We start from the raw sequence: 14,515 nt of genomic DNA on the forward strand, positions 1-14,515 counted from the left end.
TGCTTCTCAATTAGAGGATGCACTATCCAAATATCTGAAGGCATTTTTTTTTTTCACTTGGCATGAAATCTAGTGATGGTACTGATATCTCCTGCACAGGAGCCAGGAATTTTAAATACCTTGTATTTTGCATGATTGTTTTGGTTACTGAATGACTTTTCTTTACAAAGGCCATGGAAGCCCTTGTTAACACACATTTCTAAAGGGAGTATACCTAGAAGTAAAATTCTGACCCATGTCGTATAAAAAGTCTTCAAATTTGGCTCAAATCACCCTCTTTAGATCTAAAGAGATCACATCAATTTATGCTCATACCAGTATTGGATAAGTGTTTCTGTTTTTCTATGAATTAACTGTTCATGAAAATATCAGATTTTTAAAAAATCTGTCAATTTTGTTATAAAACAACTCATTATATTAAAATGTTTTATTTCTCTAAGGTTGATCATATTTTCCATTTCCACATTTATTTCTGTGGTGTTATGGATAAATTGTTTAGATTTTTTTCTGTTTTCTGATTCTTCCTATAAGTCTTTGATTTGTAATTATCTTGACCATTGATATTTTTACTTTGAATTATTATATTTTTCTTATTTAGTAATTTTCTCCATTTTTTAATTTAAACTAACTTGTTGTTTTTTCCTCCCATATTTATAATTCTTCCTATATAATTTATGAAAGTTCTTTTTATGTCTTTAAATATCTTAAATTAACTTACATTTAGTCTTTGAAGTGATTCAATTCTAGTTCTTAGGCATTAATTTGTTTATACTCCCTGATGGTTGGTGTGTGTGTGTGTGTGTGTGTGTGTGTGCTATAATTTTCAACTTTGATGTAATTTGGTGGAGAGTGAAACCCATTTACTCTGGTCTGAACATGTATTCAAAGTGCACTTAAGTTTTCCTCTTTTAGGACTCCAGAGGCCCCGATTGTTCTTTCATGTTTATTTCCCAGTCAGGATTTTCTCCCTATTTGAGCAATGAAAATCCAGACTTTACACCTGCATATGGCTACAGTCTATGTCCCACCTCTAATGATTCTTTTCTGGGGAGGGTTTCCAGCAGAGGACAAGTTTCTTTGCCAATTCCTGGTGCAATAGGGAGAACGTTTCTGGCCTCAGTTTCTAGTCACTATTTTACACAATTTCAACTATTTAGCATTTCCAAGATTATTCAGCAGACCATTATCCAAATTTCTTATCTATCCACTTTGGGGAATAGAAATAAAATGGGAAGGAATGTTCACTTTTTCATTTTTCAATATGATGATGATGATGATGATGATGAAGAAGAAGAAGATGATGATACCAGGAATTGATACCAGGCCCTTCTTTATATTTAATTTAGAGACAGGGTCTCACTGAGTTGCTTAGTGTCTTGCTAAGATGCTGAAGCTAGGTTTGAAATCGCAATCCTCTTGGCTCAGCCTCCAGAGCTGCTAGGATTATTTTAGTTTATAAACCAGTCATCTTAAACAAGATACTAAAATTACTAATAACTTTAAAACAAGGGGTTCTGTAATATCCTTGGTTAGTGTCTTGATGGTTCTAGTAGTGAAAACTCTGTGAACCCGAACAGCAGGCAGTGCACTCCTTGTGTAGTCTGCAAAGTAGCACTTGGCTCTGGAGGCCTAGAGCTGGCTGAACCAGGATCCAGGCTCCAGAGCAGATGGTGGAGAGAGAAGAGCGGACAGCATCCCCAAGGTGTGCTGGAGGGGAGGACCTCGCCAAGCTGAACTTTACTGCAGCATTCCACGGGGGACGTCAGTGTTCAGCTGTTGTCCTCCATGTTGTGTCAACCTTATGGCATTTTAAGGTTGTCGTCAAGAACCATGAAGTTCTGTGACATTTAAAACATTTATAGTAATTTCAGTTGTAGGTATAATAGATCCAATCCACAAAGGACAGGAAAAGTACTTTGAAATTCCCTTACACTGCTAACACTAACCTCATTCTGGTATCCACATGTTCCTTTTTTAAACTTAATTTTCTTATTAGGCTTTCACAATCCAGTTTTGATTCCCCATAAAATAAAAAATAAGAATGCTTCCAATAAGTTTTCTTAAACCTAAGTTTTTAAAAATTTACTTTACTCAGAGATTCTTTCTGCATATGTGAAACATATTCATATTAACAATATATTTTATTATTTTACTGAATTTCAATGTATTAATAGATCCATGGGAAAAAATGTGTGCTTTCCACATACTGATTAAATATTACTTCAGAGTACATTATTTCCCTTCAGGGTAAAATAAAGTTTGTTAGCTTCTCTGTTTTTTACTTAACTTTTTACCCATTTATATCTGGCATTTTAGTCAGCACTTAGTTCTAGACAAATAATTTTACACTGAAAAATCCATTAACCTTTTCTGTGGGGGAATCATTTTCTTGTACATTAAATCGCCTAATTAGCTGATCCTTTGGAAAACTGATTCTGAGCTTGATTCCCAAAAGCTTAACCAAAATGTTTCTACCTTTAAATTAAAGTACTTTCAGATTGCTTCATAAAGAACCAGAATCAAATTACTATTTTTTAGACCAATAATGAGACTGCCTTCTCAGGAGGTAATCAACTCATCAAGACAAATTTTTATTACATTGTATTGGTATTTACTTGCTGCATGCCCACCCAGATCCCACAGGTAAGTAGAAAACAAACAAACAAACAAACACTTTTCACAGGGGCTACCAGAATGTGCTCTTGCTTTCCTTACAAATGGAGTGCCATCAAACAATCTTGGGACTCCAAAGTACGACTTTGTCAAATCAGCTTCCTATACCAATAGGGAATATATAGACTTCCCAAAGAATAGTTGAGAGGCTACTTTCATTTTTCTTTCTACTTGATATGCAGTCCATAATAACAGGTATTTTATGATTTTCTGTTTTGTTCTAAGTCATAGGAGAGATGGAACCTGTCCTGACCAGGTGCCCAGAGCATAAACATCACAATAATGGGTAGGGATGGCTGTTGGCAGACAGGGATAAGAAGCAAAGAATTATGAACAGATGTGAGTTGGTAATGAAATATTTTAGAATATTCTCAGCTTTGATTTTTGGCCATTTGAATAAAATGCCCTTATAATAGGGGAAAGAAAAAGTGGAAATTTCCTACTTAAAATATGAACAGATGCTACAAATCCTCTGGATCTGTTGTTGTTTTCTTTATGACTCTTATCTATTTGTCCTTCTTTGTGAGTTATGAACTTTTTAGAGATCAAAGTTACAGGAGAAGAGATGAAAATTATACAATGCCCCTGCACATTTTTATTCTGTGTCAACACAAAACTAAGTTGTCCTTTATTCTGCAAACAGTTTGTATGCACACTGATTTGAGAGTGAAATTAGATTATTCTTCACTTTATTTGGGGCTTTCAATATAATTTTGATGACTAACCTTAAAATAAAGTCAAAGAATTTTCTTTAAAAAATTAGAAAGCAAATATATGTCTCATTAATTTTTAAAATATTAAAGTGTACCTATTTTGCAATTAACTGTTTCCACCAAACATAAAAGAAAATCTCTAGCAGAGCATGGTGGTGCACGCCTATAATCCCAGCAACTCACTCCTGAGGCAGGAGGATCACAAGTTCAATGACAGCCTTAGCAACCTTGAGCAAGTTGCCTACAACTCAGTGAGACCCTGTCTCTAAATAAAATTCGAAATAGGGCTAGGGATGTGGTTAAGTGGTCAAGTGCCCCTGAGTTCAATTCCTGGTACAAAAAAAGAAAAAGTAAGACAAGACAAGAAAATCTCTAACCAATCAGTCCCTATGTTTTTTCGTAATAGAGTGGATCAATGTGGAGAATTTACTTAACTAAACATTGTTCCAGCTGGGCACCGTGGCATATGTCTGTTATCCCAGTGGCTCCTGAGGCTGTGGCTAGAGGACCATGAGTTCAAAGCCAAACTCAGCAACTTAGCATAACCCTAAGCAACTTAGAAAGACTTGTCTCAAAATAAAATATAAAAAAGTGCTGGGGATGTGGTTTAGTGGTTAAGTGCTCCTGGGTTCAATCTCTGGTACCAAAACAAACAAACAAAATATCATAATTGTTAGATGGGTTGTAAAGGAGGGATAAAAGAGATAAAGATGGAAATGGAGATAGAAGGGGAGAAGGAATGAAGAACATCATGAGCACAGGAAAAATATTTGGGTCTTTTAGAAAAAAAATTTAAAAGTTACAGATAAAAATGATTTTTATTGCAATTGGATAATGGTGCTAGGTGTGGTTTAAAGGTCAATTTTATCAAGGTCATTGTTTATGCCAGGTTTTGTGCTATGTACTGAAAATACAGAGCAAAGTGAGGTTTAACTGAAACATATACCCACATACTCATGTATATAATATATAATATATATATATATATATATATATATATAAAATATGAATAAAATGAATACTATATAAATGAAATACTACTAAAATATAATCATAGAGAAAAACAACAACCAAAATAAATAGAAACAAACCCTTGGGCTATAAACATGATTAAAAGATAAAATAATCAGGGGAGAGAATAAGTGATTAATTTTGTGCCTCGGAGAATCAAGGGAGCCATCACAGAAGTGACAGGTTAGCCATTTGGAAGAATAAAGAAGGGTTTTTTTTTTGTAAAAGTGAGTGGGGAAAGGCATCTGAGAGTGAATACTAATATAAAAGAGGACAAAACCAGATTTGCATGTTTGAAGAGTTATTGTAACTTCTTGTAGAGGAAATGGCTAAAGGGGGTCATCTTTCCATCTGGAGACTAGAAGCAGCAGAGTGCAGAAATCGAGAGGGAAGTTAGCCCCCAACATGAGGGAGATGGAAGAAACTAAAATGATTTCCATGTGTCTAGCCGGGTGAAACTTAGTGTCACCAACACAGAAAAGGAATACAGGAAAAATTAATCTTTTTTTTTTTTTTTTGCAAAGAGAAATAATTTCATATTAAGGTAGTTTTAGAGTGTTTTTGGACATATCCTGTAAATTACAAGACATACGGATAAGTCTGAGTTGGAGTGGGATGATTAAAGAAGACAGGAAAATTAGTTTTGCAAATTACAACTGCTTGGAGAGCTTTAAGTTAAGAACGAAAGGGTACTGGTGGGATCTTGAGAAATGGCACATTATTCATATGGTGAATAACTATCTTTCATTGATTGTCATAAGAATAACTTGAGGAATGTCAATGCAGAAAACTGATTTACAAAAAAATTGTTTTGTTCGTAAGTGTCTGTAAACATCTCAACTTGAAAATTACAAAAAAAAAAAACATGAACATGATTTAGGTATGAGATTAAGTACATGGCCATGAACTTCAAAGATTTCAGAAAGGAGTGGGTTAGGTGCACATTTAAAACATAAAGAATGAGATGTGAAGATGTGGCAAGAGTGTGAAGCCTGGGAACTCCTGGATGGACTTGGCATGAATGGAGGAGGGCCTGGTGTGTATAGAAGTACTGGAGCTGGTGATCAAACAGCTTTTATTGACATCGGGTAGGTCCTTAGAGAAAAAATTTACTGTAGTGGAGGACAACGGAGATCATGGAAGCATTCATAGCAGGCGGTTTACTAGGCAAGAGGCAGAACACTGAAAGTGGTGAAGCCTGACAAATTGGCTGAGTCAGATAATAATCAAGAGCTTTGCCTTTTGCCTTTCTCATTAAATAGTTTGAATTTTCCTCTGCAGTCCTTAGGGAATTATGGCAAGTATAACCAAGGGGGTCCCATGATTATTTTTATTTTTATTGATTTTTTGTTGTTGTTGCTTGCATGTGAGATGTTGCCCTGTGGCAGTCTGGATACAGAATTGGAAAGTATTATTCCCTAAAGATAGGGAAACATACACACACACACATGAAATATTTCATACATATGCAATAGGGGAAATGAACAAAAACCTTTGCTTCTGACCATTTTTTTTGGCGTTCATTTTTGTATCCCCCCCCCAAAGTAGCTTTAAATTTAATAGTTACATATTCTGAGCTGTTAACTCAAGTATTTTTCTTCCACTGTCTTGTACTGTTTTTTTTTTTTCTTTTCTTTGGTGGTGGTGGGGTGGGTATCGGGGATTGAACTCAGGCCATGGATTGAACTCAGGGGCACTTGAGCACTGACCCACATACCCAGCCCTAATTTGTATTTTATTTAGAGACAGGGTGTCACTGAGTTGCTAGCACCTTGCTTTTGTTGTGTCTGGCTTTCAACTCTCAATCCTCCTGCCTCAAGCTCCCAAGTTGCTGGTATTACAGGCATCCACTAGCGTGCTGGCCCATGACGTTAAAATTGGGCAGTCCTTGGCTACATCACTCAGTCACATGTCTACACTTCACAGAGGGCTCTGTGTTGACCTGCTTTTGGCCTTCTGCCCTTGGGCACAAGAGTGAAGTGTCCAGGGTCTCCCTGCAGGTGCTCATGTCTGTGCCTCTGCCTGCCTGGACCCTGGCTACAGCAGTGTGTGGCCTGGTTGAGTCCAGGGACCCGGGTCTCAGTGTCTTGGCCTCCCATTTCTCTTCTCCTGAGATTCCACTTCTGGTGATGGCACAAATAAACACAGCCAGACTTAGTTAAAGAAGTGGGAATAGATCCTATTCAGTAATAGCTGAGGCTACAGAAAGGTGCTGAGAGAAATAAGAAAGACTAGCCACCCTACTACCACTGCAGGTTAGCAGAAGCCTGCACTAGGCGTGGCCATCAGGGAGTGGTGCCTGTGCACATGAGCAGAGTCTGGCTCTGGGCGTGGTCATCAGGAGTGGTGTCTCTGCCCATGAGCAGACGCCTGCACTGGGCGTGGCCATCAGGGAATGGTGCCCCTGTGTATGAGCAGAGTCTCACACTGGGCAGGGTCAGCAGGGAACAGTGGCTCACGTTCCATCTTTGTCCTTCCTTCTTCAGGGTGAGGACTAGAGCTCTTGTCTCAGGAAAAATTGCCAGCGTGCTGGGTCAACCACCAGGGAGTGACAGACCGGCCTCCAGGATACACACAGCTTGAGGGTACTATGGGTCATGTGTGTGGGGATGCGGAGCTCCTCCTCAGACCTGATTCGGCTCTGAGGACGTCCTCCTAGCTCGAGGTCACTGGGTCCTCCGTGTGTGTCAGGTCTCAGGTGATACTCCCAGGTCTGGGACCCTGGGTCCTCCGTGTGTGCCTCGGGTCTGAGGAGATACTCCCAGGTCGGGACGCTAGGTCCTCGGAGTGCCTCATGTCTGAGGAGGCCCTCCCAGCTCAGGGACCCTGGGTCCTCCGTGTGCCTCATGTCTGAGGAGGCCCTCCCAACTCCGGGAGCCTGAGTCCTCTGTGTTCCTTGGGTCTGAGGAGGTCCTCCCAGCTCGGGGACCCTGGGTATTTTGTGTGCCTGAGGTCTGAGGAGATACTCCCAGCTCAGGGACGCTGGGTCCTCCGTCTGCATCAAGTCTGAGGAGATCGTCACAGCGCGGGGACCCTGGGTCCTCCGTGTGTGTCAGGTCTGAGGAGTTCCTCCCAGCTCGGGGACCCTGGGTCCTGGGTGTGCGTCAGGTCTGAGGAGATCCCCCAGCTCGGGGACCCTGGGTCCTTCGTGTGCCTGGGGTCTGAGGAGATACTCCCAGCTCAGAGACGCTGAGTCCTCTGTGTGCCTTGGGTCTGAGGAGGTACTCCTAGCTCCGGGACCCTGGGTCCTTGGTGTGCCTGGTGTCTGAGAAGGTCCTCCCAGCCCAGGGACCCTGGGTCCTCCGTGCACCTTGGATCTGAGGAGATATTCCCAGCTTGGATACGCTGGGTCCTCAGTGTGCCTGGGATCTGAGGAGATAATCCCAGCTCAGGGAACCTGGGTATGCCATGTACCTGGAGTCTCCCAGCTCAGGGACCCTGGGTGCTCCATGTGCCTCCTGTCTGAAGCAATACTCCACCAGCTTGGCACCCTAGGTTCTCTGAGCACCTCTGGTCTGAGGAGGTAACTCCTAACTTGGGTACCCTGGTGGGTCATATGTATGGGAGGAGAGTTGCCTTCTCAGCAGACTCAAGCATACTCCCACCTTGGAGACAATGTGGTTCATGTGTATGCAGACTTGGAGCTTTCTCTTAGAGCAGACTCAGGAATACTCCCAGCTTGGGGACACTTTGTGTTGTGTCTACAGGGACTTTAGGGTCCCTTCTCTTTAGCCTCAGTGAGACTCACAGCTTGGAGACACTGTGGATCAAGGCTATAACTCCGTTCTAAGACCAGCTGTGGGTCAAGGCTATAGGGACACCTAGAGCTCCATTCTTTTCAGACCATCCTCAGGCAGATAACTGACTTGGAGACACTGTGGGTCACGTGTGTAGGGTCATCCCAAGCTCCCTTCTCCTCAGAGCAACCTCAGAGGGATGCCTCACTTGGGGACACTGAGTCATATCTACAGGGATGCTCTTCTCAGACTAGCCTTAGAGAGATCCGGGCTTGAGGATTCTGTGGGTCATGTCTATAGGCATGCCTAGAGCAGCCTCAGAGAGATCTTCCAGAAACTTCTGGATGAATAGGCGGCAGGTGAGGAAAAGGGAAGTGTGAAGAGAAAGCAGATTCACTTCCTGCGCCCATCTGAGAGCTGAGGAGGGAGCCTTGCTCTCCTTCATTATTTCAGCAAGGTTTACTTTGGGGAAACATCCCTTCAAGAGGCTCTGATTACTTGTCATCAAAACACAGCTACTTGGATGATTTCTGGCACAGAGGGAGGAGGAATTGTTCTAACTGCTTATTTTTACTGTGTTAAAGCAGGAAAAATATTAAAAAATGGAAAAGTAGATGTATGAAACCCACAAGGTTATTTAAGTTTAAATATGTTATTTCTAATAAGCCAGAATTTGTGAAAAAATAGTTCATGGATTTTATGGAACTAAATTAATCAAAATTTTGATTAAGAATACATTTTGTCTTTGATTGAGCAAGTCAGTTTATTTGGCAGTGCATTTGTAATGGTATACTGTGTTGACATTCTACATCTGCTGAAATATCTTGACTATATAATGCTTTGGTATTATACCACAAAGTTAATTGAGGAAATTAATTTTAATTAATTGAAGTATTTATTTTAAGTAATGATTTCATTCTTTCCTCCTAGATCATGAACATTTTAAGTAAATCCAGAATTTGTTAAAAGTCAGTTAACACTCAACTGTGGACCCCTATGTTCCTGGTTTTTGTCCCAATGGGAGATCTGTAAGCATCATTTTAAACTTTTTAAGCTGATTGATCATTCATAGTTTTCTTATTTTAATCTTTTATTAATGTGTTTTTTTAACTAGGAAATTACCCATTCCCTCTAGGTTTCCAATTTTATGTAGTAGGTTTCTGCAGTTTGATTTTTAATTTCTTCTCTAACTTTGAACTTCTGCTATTTTTATCAACAATATTTTTAAATATACTTTTTAGTTTACCTTGTTTTGATTGAATTATCTTGTTTGACAGTTCTCATCATCTCAAAAAGTTTTAAATATCTTTTTCTTATTAATATCTTTGGGACAGTGTGTGTAACTTGGTGGCAGAGAACTTGCTTAACATGTGAGAGTCCCTGGGTTCCATTTCAGCACCACACACAGACAATATGTCTTTCACAGGACCCAAGGGTCAGGAGAATTGTTTAAAATATTATGTATTTACACACACACACACACACACACACACACAGATCTTTTCCAAATTGGGTTGAAATTATTCTAAGAAAATTTGCTAATCAATTTTATAGAAAGAAAGAGGATGGTGATATTTTAAAATTCCACCTATTGATATTACATGATATTCCAGCTTAAAACCACTGAAATAATTACAGTGTGTAAGATAAAAGTCAATAGATTCTTTTAAAAAAAACAGATACATTTACCAAAAATAGACTTTTTTAAACAGACATTTTCTACTTTTTCAAATTTAGAAAGCATATTTGAATATCTTATTATTAAAGTCTTACATTCATCATGTAGTTAGTTTCTCTTACTCCTTGCAAGCAAGGGAATTGACCTTCTAATAAGAATGCTTTATATATTGTCAGAAGTTCTTTTTGGAGAACTCTATTAAGTGTTTCTCATATATTCAAAATATCATTCAAAAGCATACCAGTGAGCTTTTGATTTCATCAATTTTAATTTCTTTTGAAATAATGTGTGTATATATTAGTACTTACTAAATATTACTTTGTGTAGGAAATGGCCTGATTTCATTTTATATAAATGCTGGTGCTCTATGTGCTTCAAAGGTAGTTTTTAGAATAGAGTTGAGTATAACTCATATTTTGAAATCATTAAAAAAGTACATACACTTTTTACCATATTTTAATGAAGTAATATAAGTGGAGATTAGACATGTTGATACCATGAGCTGAAAAATAATTAAATATAGTTGAATCCTTTTGGGGTGTTCAACATAATAGTTTCCACCCTCTTCTATAAATGCCCCAGTTATCTCATATTATATGCTTGGTTTGGAGTTATTCTTTAAATTTATTTATGGTGATGAGAATTAAGCTGATAACCTTGACTATGTTAGGCAAACAATGAATTTCAGCCCTTTTAAAATATTATATTGAGACGGGATTTTGCTAAGTTCCTGAGGTATTGAGGCTGGCTTCAAACTTTGTGATCCTCCTGCTTCAGTCTCCAAAATATCTGTGATTACAGTTCAAAGTGCCTAGTATGGCCTAGAGAATTTTTATGCATTATCATGTTTCTAATTTCTTGTTTTTGACTCCAATACACATTTATTCAACTAAAACAAAACATCTTTAAACATATTTTAACAATGTACAAATACATTCACAATATAATCTGCTGATTAAAAGACTCCAAAAAAGTTTCAAGTATCTCAACAGAATTTACAACTGCCTACAATAATTTGTAGATTGGTTTAGTTTACAGTTAAATATATTGCCTTGTTTAAGAAAAATTATTAATACAAATGTATGATTTACAATATTCCCATTATAGCAAGAAAAAATAGATTCATAAAATGTCTTTAGGCATTTATTATGCCAAGTATTTAAATGATTATTTTTACTATGACATAAGAATAATATTCATTTAGTACTAAAAGATTTTATTAGTCCAGAGATCACTGAAGAGTTTACAGGAAGTTCCAAAATAAAATATGACTATCCTTTCTATGAAATAAATAAAACAGCAGCAATCCCTGGGTATCCCTTAAACATAAACTATAAAGATTCCATTTATTAGTTAGGCCTTAAGTATAAGAATAAAAGAAAATTTTAGAAACTAGTTAACACTACCAGCCTGAATTTGTTTTCACTTGTGCATGTCTAACATAAGCAATTTCAACATGAAGTATATATTTAAAATTAACATTTTTTCTAACTTTTTAACTCATACACAAGCCAAGTGTTTACTCTTAATCATGGAATCAACTTATTTCTGAAAATAACCTATAGAAATAGTATGTAAACACACATACCTTTGAGATATATTAAGAACATCCTATATTCTATGGATCAAAATGCAAATATCTCTGTAACATATGTAAACTAACACATTAATTTGGGATATACGGATACATTACTATATGCATACATATGTACACCATAAAATAAATTCTGACAATGTTCTTAATGATATCATACTTCCCAGCCTCAACTACTAGAAAAAGAAAATTAAAACTTTGTTTAAAAAAACAGTTTTTATAGTAACTTTGCAAGTGAAAACAAAACAAACAAACAAAAATCAATGCTCCTTTTTATACTGGACTGAGCTCTAAACAATTCATAATCAAGAATCTCTTCAGCCATTCCCCAGTGTCACAGAAAATATAATTTTCTCTCTATTCAAGAAGTCTGTTCATTTCTGGTGTTTTGTCTTAAAAACTGCATTTCAAGATACCAGGTAGCCATGCTAGTTAAATTCTTCCAGCTGCCCACTTGCACCTAATGTAACCATACAGGTTGGCACCCTGTAGCACCACACCCATGATAACCATGCCAACCATTTTACTCTGAGGGAGAAGAAAGCACTAAAGGCAAATATCACTCACAGCACTGTACAGGCAATTAGTCCTAACCAAAAGATTCTTGATTCAACTTTTGAAACAGTTTTATTCTCCTGAGGAGATGCCTTCCTGGACTCAAACACCCAATGACTCTTTCCATCCTCATCAATATGATTCCACCACCCAAGGCCTACCATCAGTCTCTACCTGTGGCATTCTTCACTGCCCAAAAGTCACGTGACAACAACAAGATAATTGTCACCATACAAGCAATATAGCTGCTGCTGAGCAATTCAGAGAGAAGATAGACTATAATGGCAGAGACTCAGAAGAACAAATGGAAAAATCATGCCACTGGGTGTCGGATTTTAGATTTTCTTGGTCTATTAGTTGTCTCTTCTTCTGCATCAAACAATGAAACATCTTCAGTGTCATCATTGCTGTCCTGACTGCAAGGCTCTGCCAGCGTCTCCTATTCCTACATGATTGCAGGGTACCCCTACAGGGCAGCTCACAAGGGAGCTGAAGAGGTGCCCGGAGGCCGCACCCCTTTCACTTCCTTGCGTGCATGACGTGCAAGATGGGCCGAGGAAAAAGACCACCCGCACCCCACCCACCACACAGAGCATTTCTACAGCCCAACATCGGATCTGCCCAGCGCTGGGCATTGGTTGAGGATGGGCTTCTCCTCTCCACACCTCCAAGCTTCCCGAGGCCTTCCCTATGAGGGCCTCGGAGCACCCAGATCACCTCCGCGACAACTACCCTTGGTCCTCCATCCTTCCCGCCCACTCAGCTCTTCCTCAAGACAGACAGCCAGAGGGGACACCACACAACCACCCCTGTGTACCCGGCTCACTCCACAAACCCTGCAGGAGGGACCCTTCCTCCCGCCAAGCCTAGGCCACCCGCTCTCCGTGCCCACAGCCCCTCACCTCATGTTTCTAATTTCTTAATAATTTTCTAATCTATATTATAGCCATTTTCTCCTTCTAAATGGTCATCAAAGTCTTTTTTTTATTGTTCTGAGAGGATATTTAATGTGAATATACTTTTATGATGTGACACATCTGCTCACAATAGGCTATTTCTATTGTAAGAGTATTTTGATTCTGATATTTTGATAGTATAATGTGAATGTACTTTATGATATGACACATCTGGTCACAATAGACTATTTCTATTGTAAGAGAATTTTGATTATTAACTGGTTTTCAGGCTTAACATTTTCCTAAGAGTGGTGATGGTTCACTTTCTATTTGATTACACAAATAAGGCACTGATTTAAAAAAATATTGTGGTGCTAGGGATCAAACCCAGGGCCTCCTGAATTCTGGATAAGGTATGCCACCACTGAGCTACATCCCAGCCCCACAGATTCTTTGTTTTTGTTAGCTTTATGACTAGCTATATCAATGAGAAACTTACATAGAAATTCAACTACATTTGAAAACATTAAAGAGTTTGGGCATCCAATATTTTTATGATTTCTAAAATATAATTTCCCCGTAAAACATGAGAATATCTAAGATCACTCATAATGCATGCTTCCATTGATGTTTCTCTAGTTTTACCACTTCTGAAGAACGTCATGGAGGAAACTGACTATGATATTCTTTTAAATTTTTCTTTTTTTAGAAAGCATCATAAGTTATTGTCACAAATTCTGTTTACATTTTTTGTTTAAATATTTTTCCTAGTGGCAAATATTTGATGCTATTACTGTTGAAGGGTATACATAGAAACAAACGAAAGATAAGACTCCCTTGGGATCAATGATTCATTCACAATGAATCAATCTGCTCTTGTAACATATTTTTTATCATGACTCTTTTGAAAAAGTTCAACCATGACTTGAAATAGTGTCTCTAAAATGTAGATTTTTTTCTCTAAAGTTTTGAAATTTTTAGAGAGAAAATCCAGAACCCAGAAATAGCAAAATAAATAATGATAAATAAGTTTAAACATATTATTACTTTAACATAAAACATATAAAATAAGTATTTATCTTACATTATCTTACATTTTTGTTATAAATGCTCTTAACAAAATGCAGAACTAGTTAAGAATGTCAATTATTAGTAATTGACATTCTGAGTAATTAAATGAGCAGGTGTTTGAAAAATATAGCCATGTCTTAAGATTTTATTTTAGAGTAGTTTTATGTTTACACAGAAATTGCAAAGAAAATGCAGAGATCTACTATGTAACTTCTACCCAGTTTTTTTGCTCTTATGACTTACTTGAGCTATCTCAGATGTGTTAACTTCATACATGATTTTTCATGATAAACAGATACTGATATGCTCTTATTAACTAATGTCTGTGTTTCCTTTGAATTCTCAGTACAGCCTCTTTCAGTTCCAGGACCCCATCTAAGATTCCGCAAGACAATCATCCTGTCTCCATAGGCTTTTCTTCGTAGCGACAGTTTCTCTGACCTTCCTTTCTCTGATGCCCTTGATGTTTGAGGAGGACCTGACAGTTGAGGAGTACCTATCAGGTACTTTTTAGATTTTCAGTTGATGTTTTTCTCATATGTAGACAGGTTATGGATTGGGGAAAGCAGATTACAGATGAAGTGCTA

At 38.0% G+C, this 14,515-nt stretch overlaps 1 pseudogene; it reads right to left on the reverse strand.

Annotated features, from left to right (window-relative positions):
- Positions 1 to 11,767: 11,767 nt before the first annotated feature.
- LOC144251799 (Golgi apparatus membrane protein TVP23 homolog B-like) lies at positions 11,768 to 14,204 on the reverse strand (annotated as a pseudogene).
- Between the last annotated feature and the right edge of the window lie 311 nt (positions 14,205 to 14,515).

Source organism: Urocitellus parryii, unplaced genomic scaffold (assembly GCF_045843805.1).
Source record: "Urocitellus parryii isolate mUroPar1 unplaced genomic scaffold, mUroPar1.hap1 Scaffold_222, whole genome shotgun sequence".
Classification (NCBI taxonomy): Eukaryota; Metazoa; Chordata; class Mammalia; order Rodentia; family Sciuridae; genus Urocitellus; species Urocitellus parryii.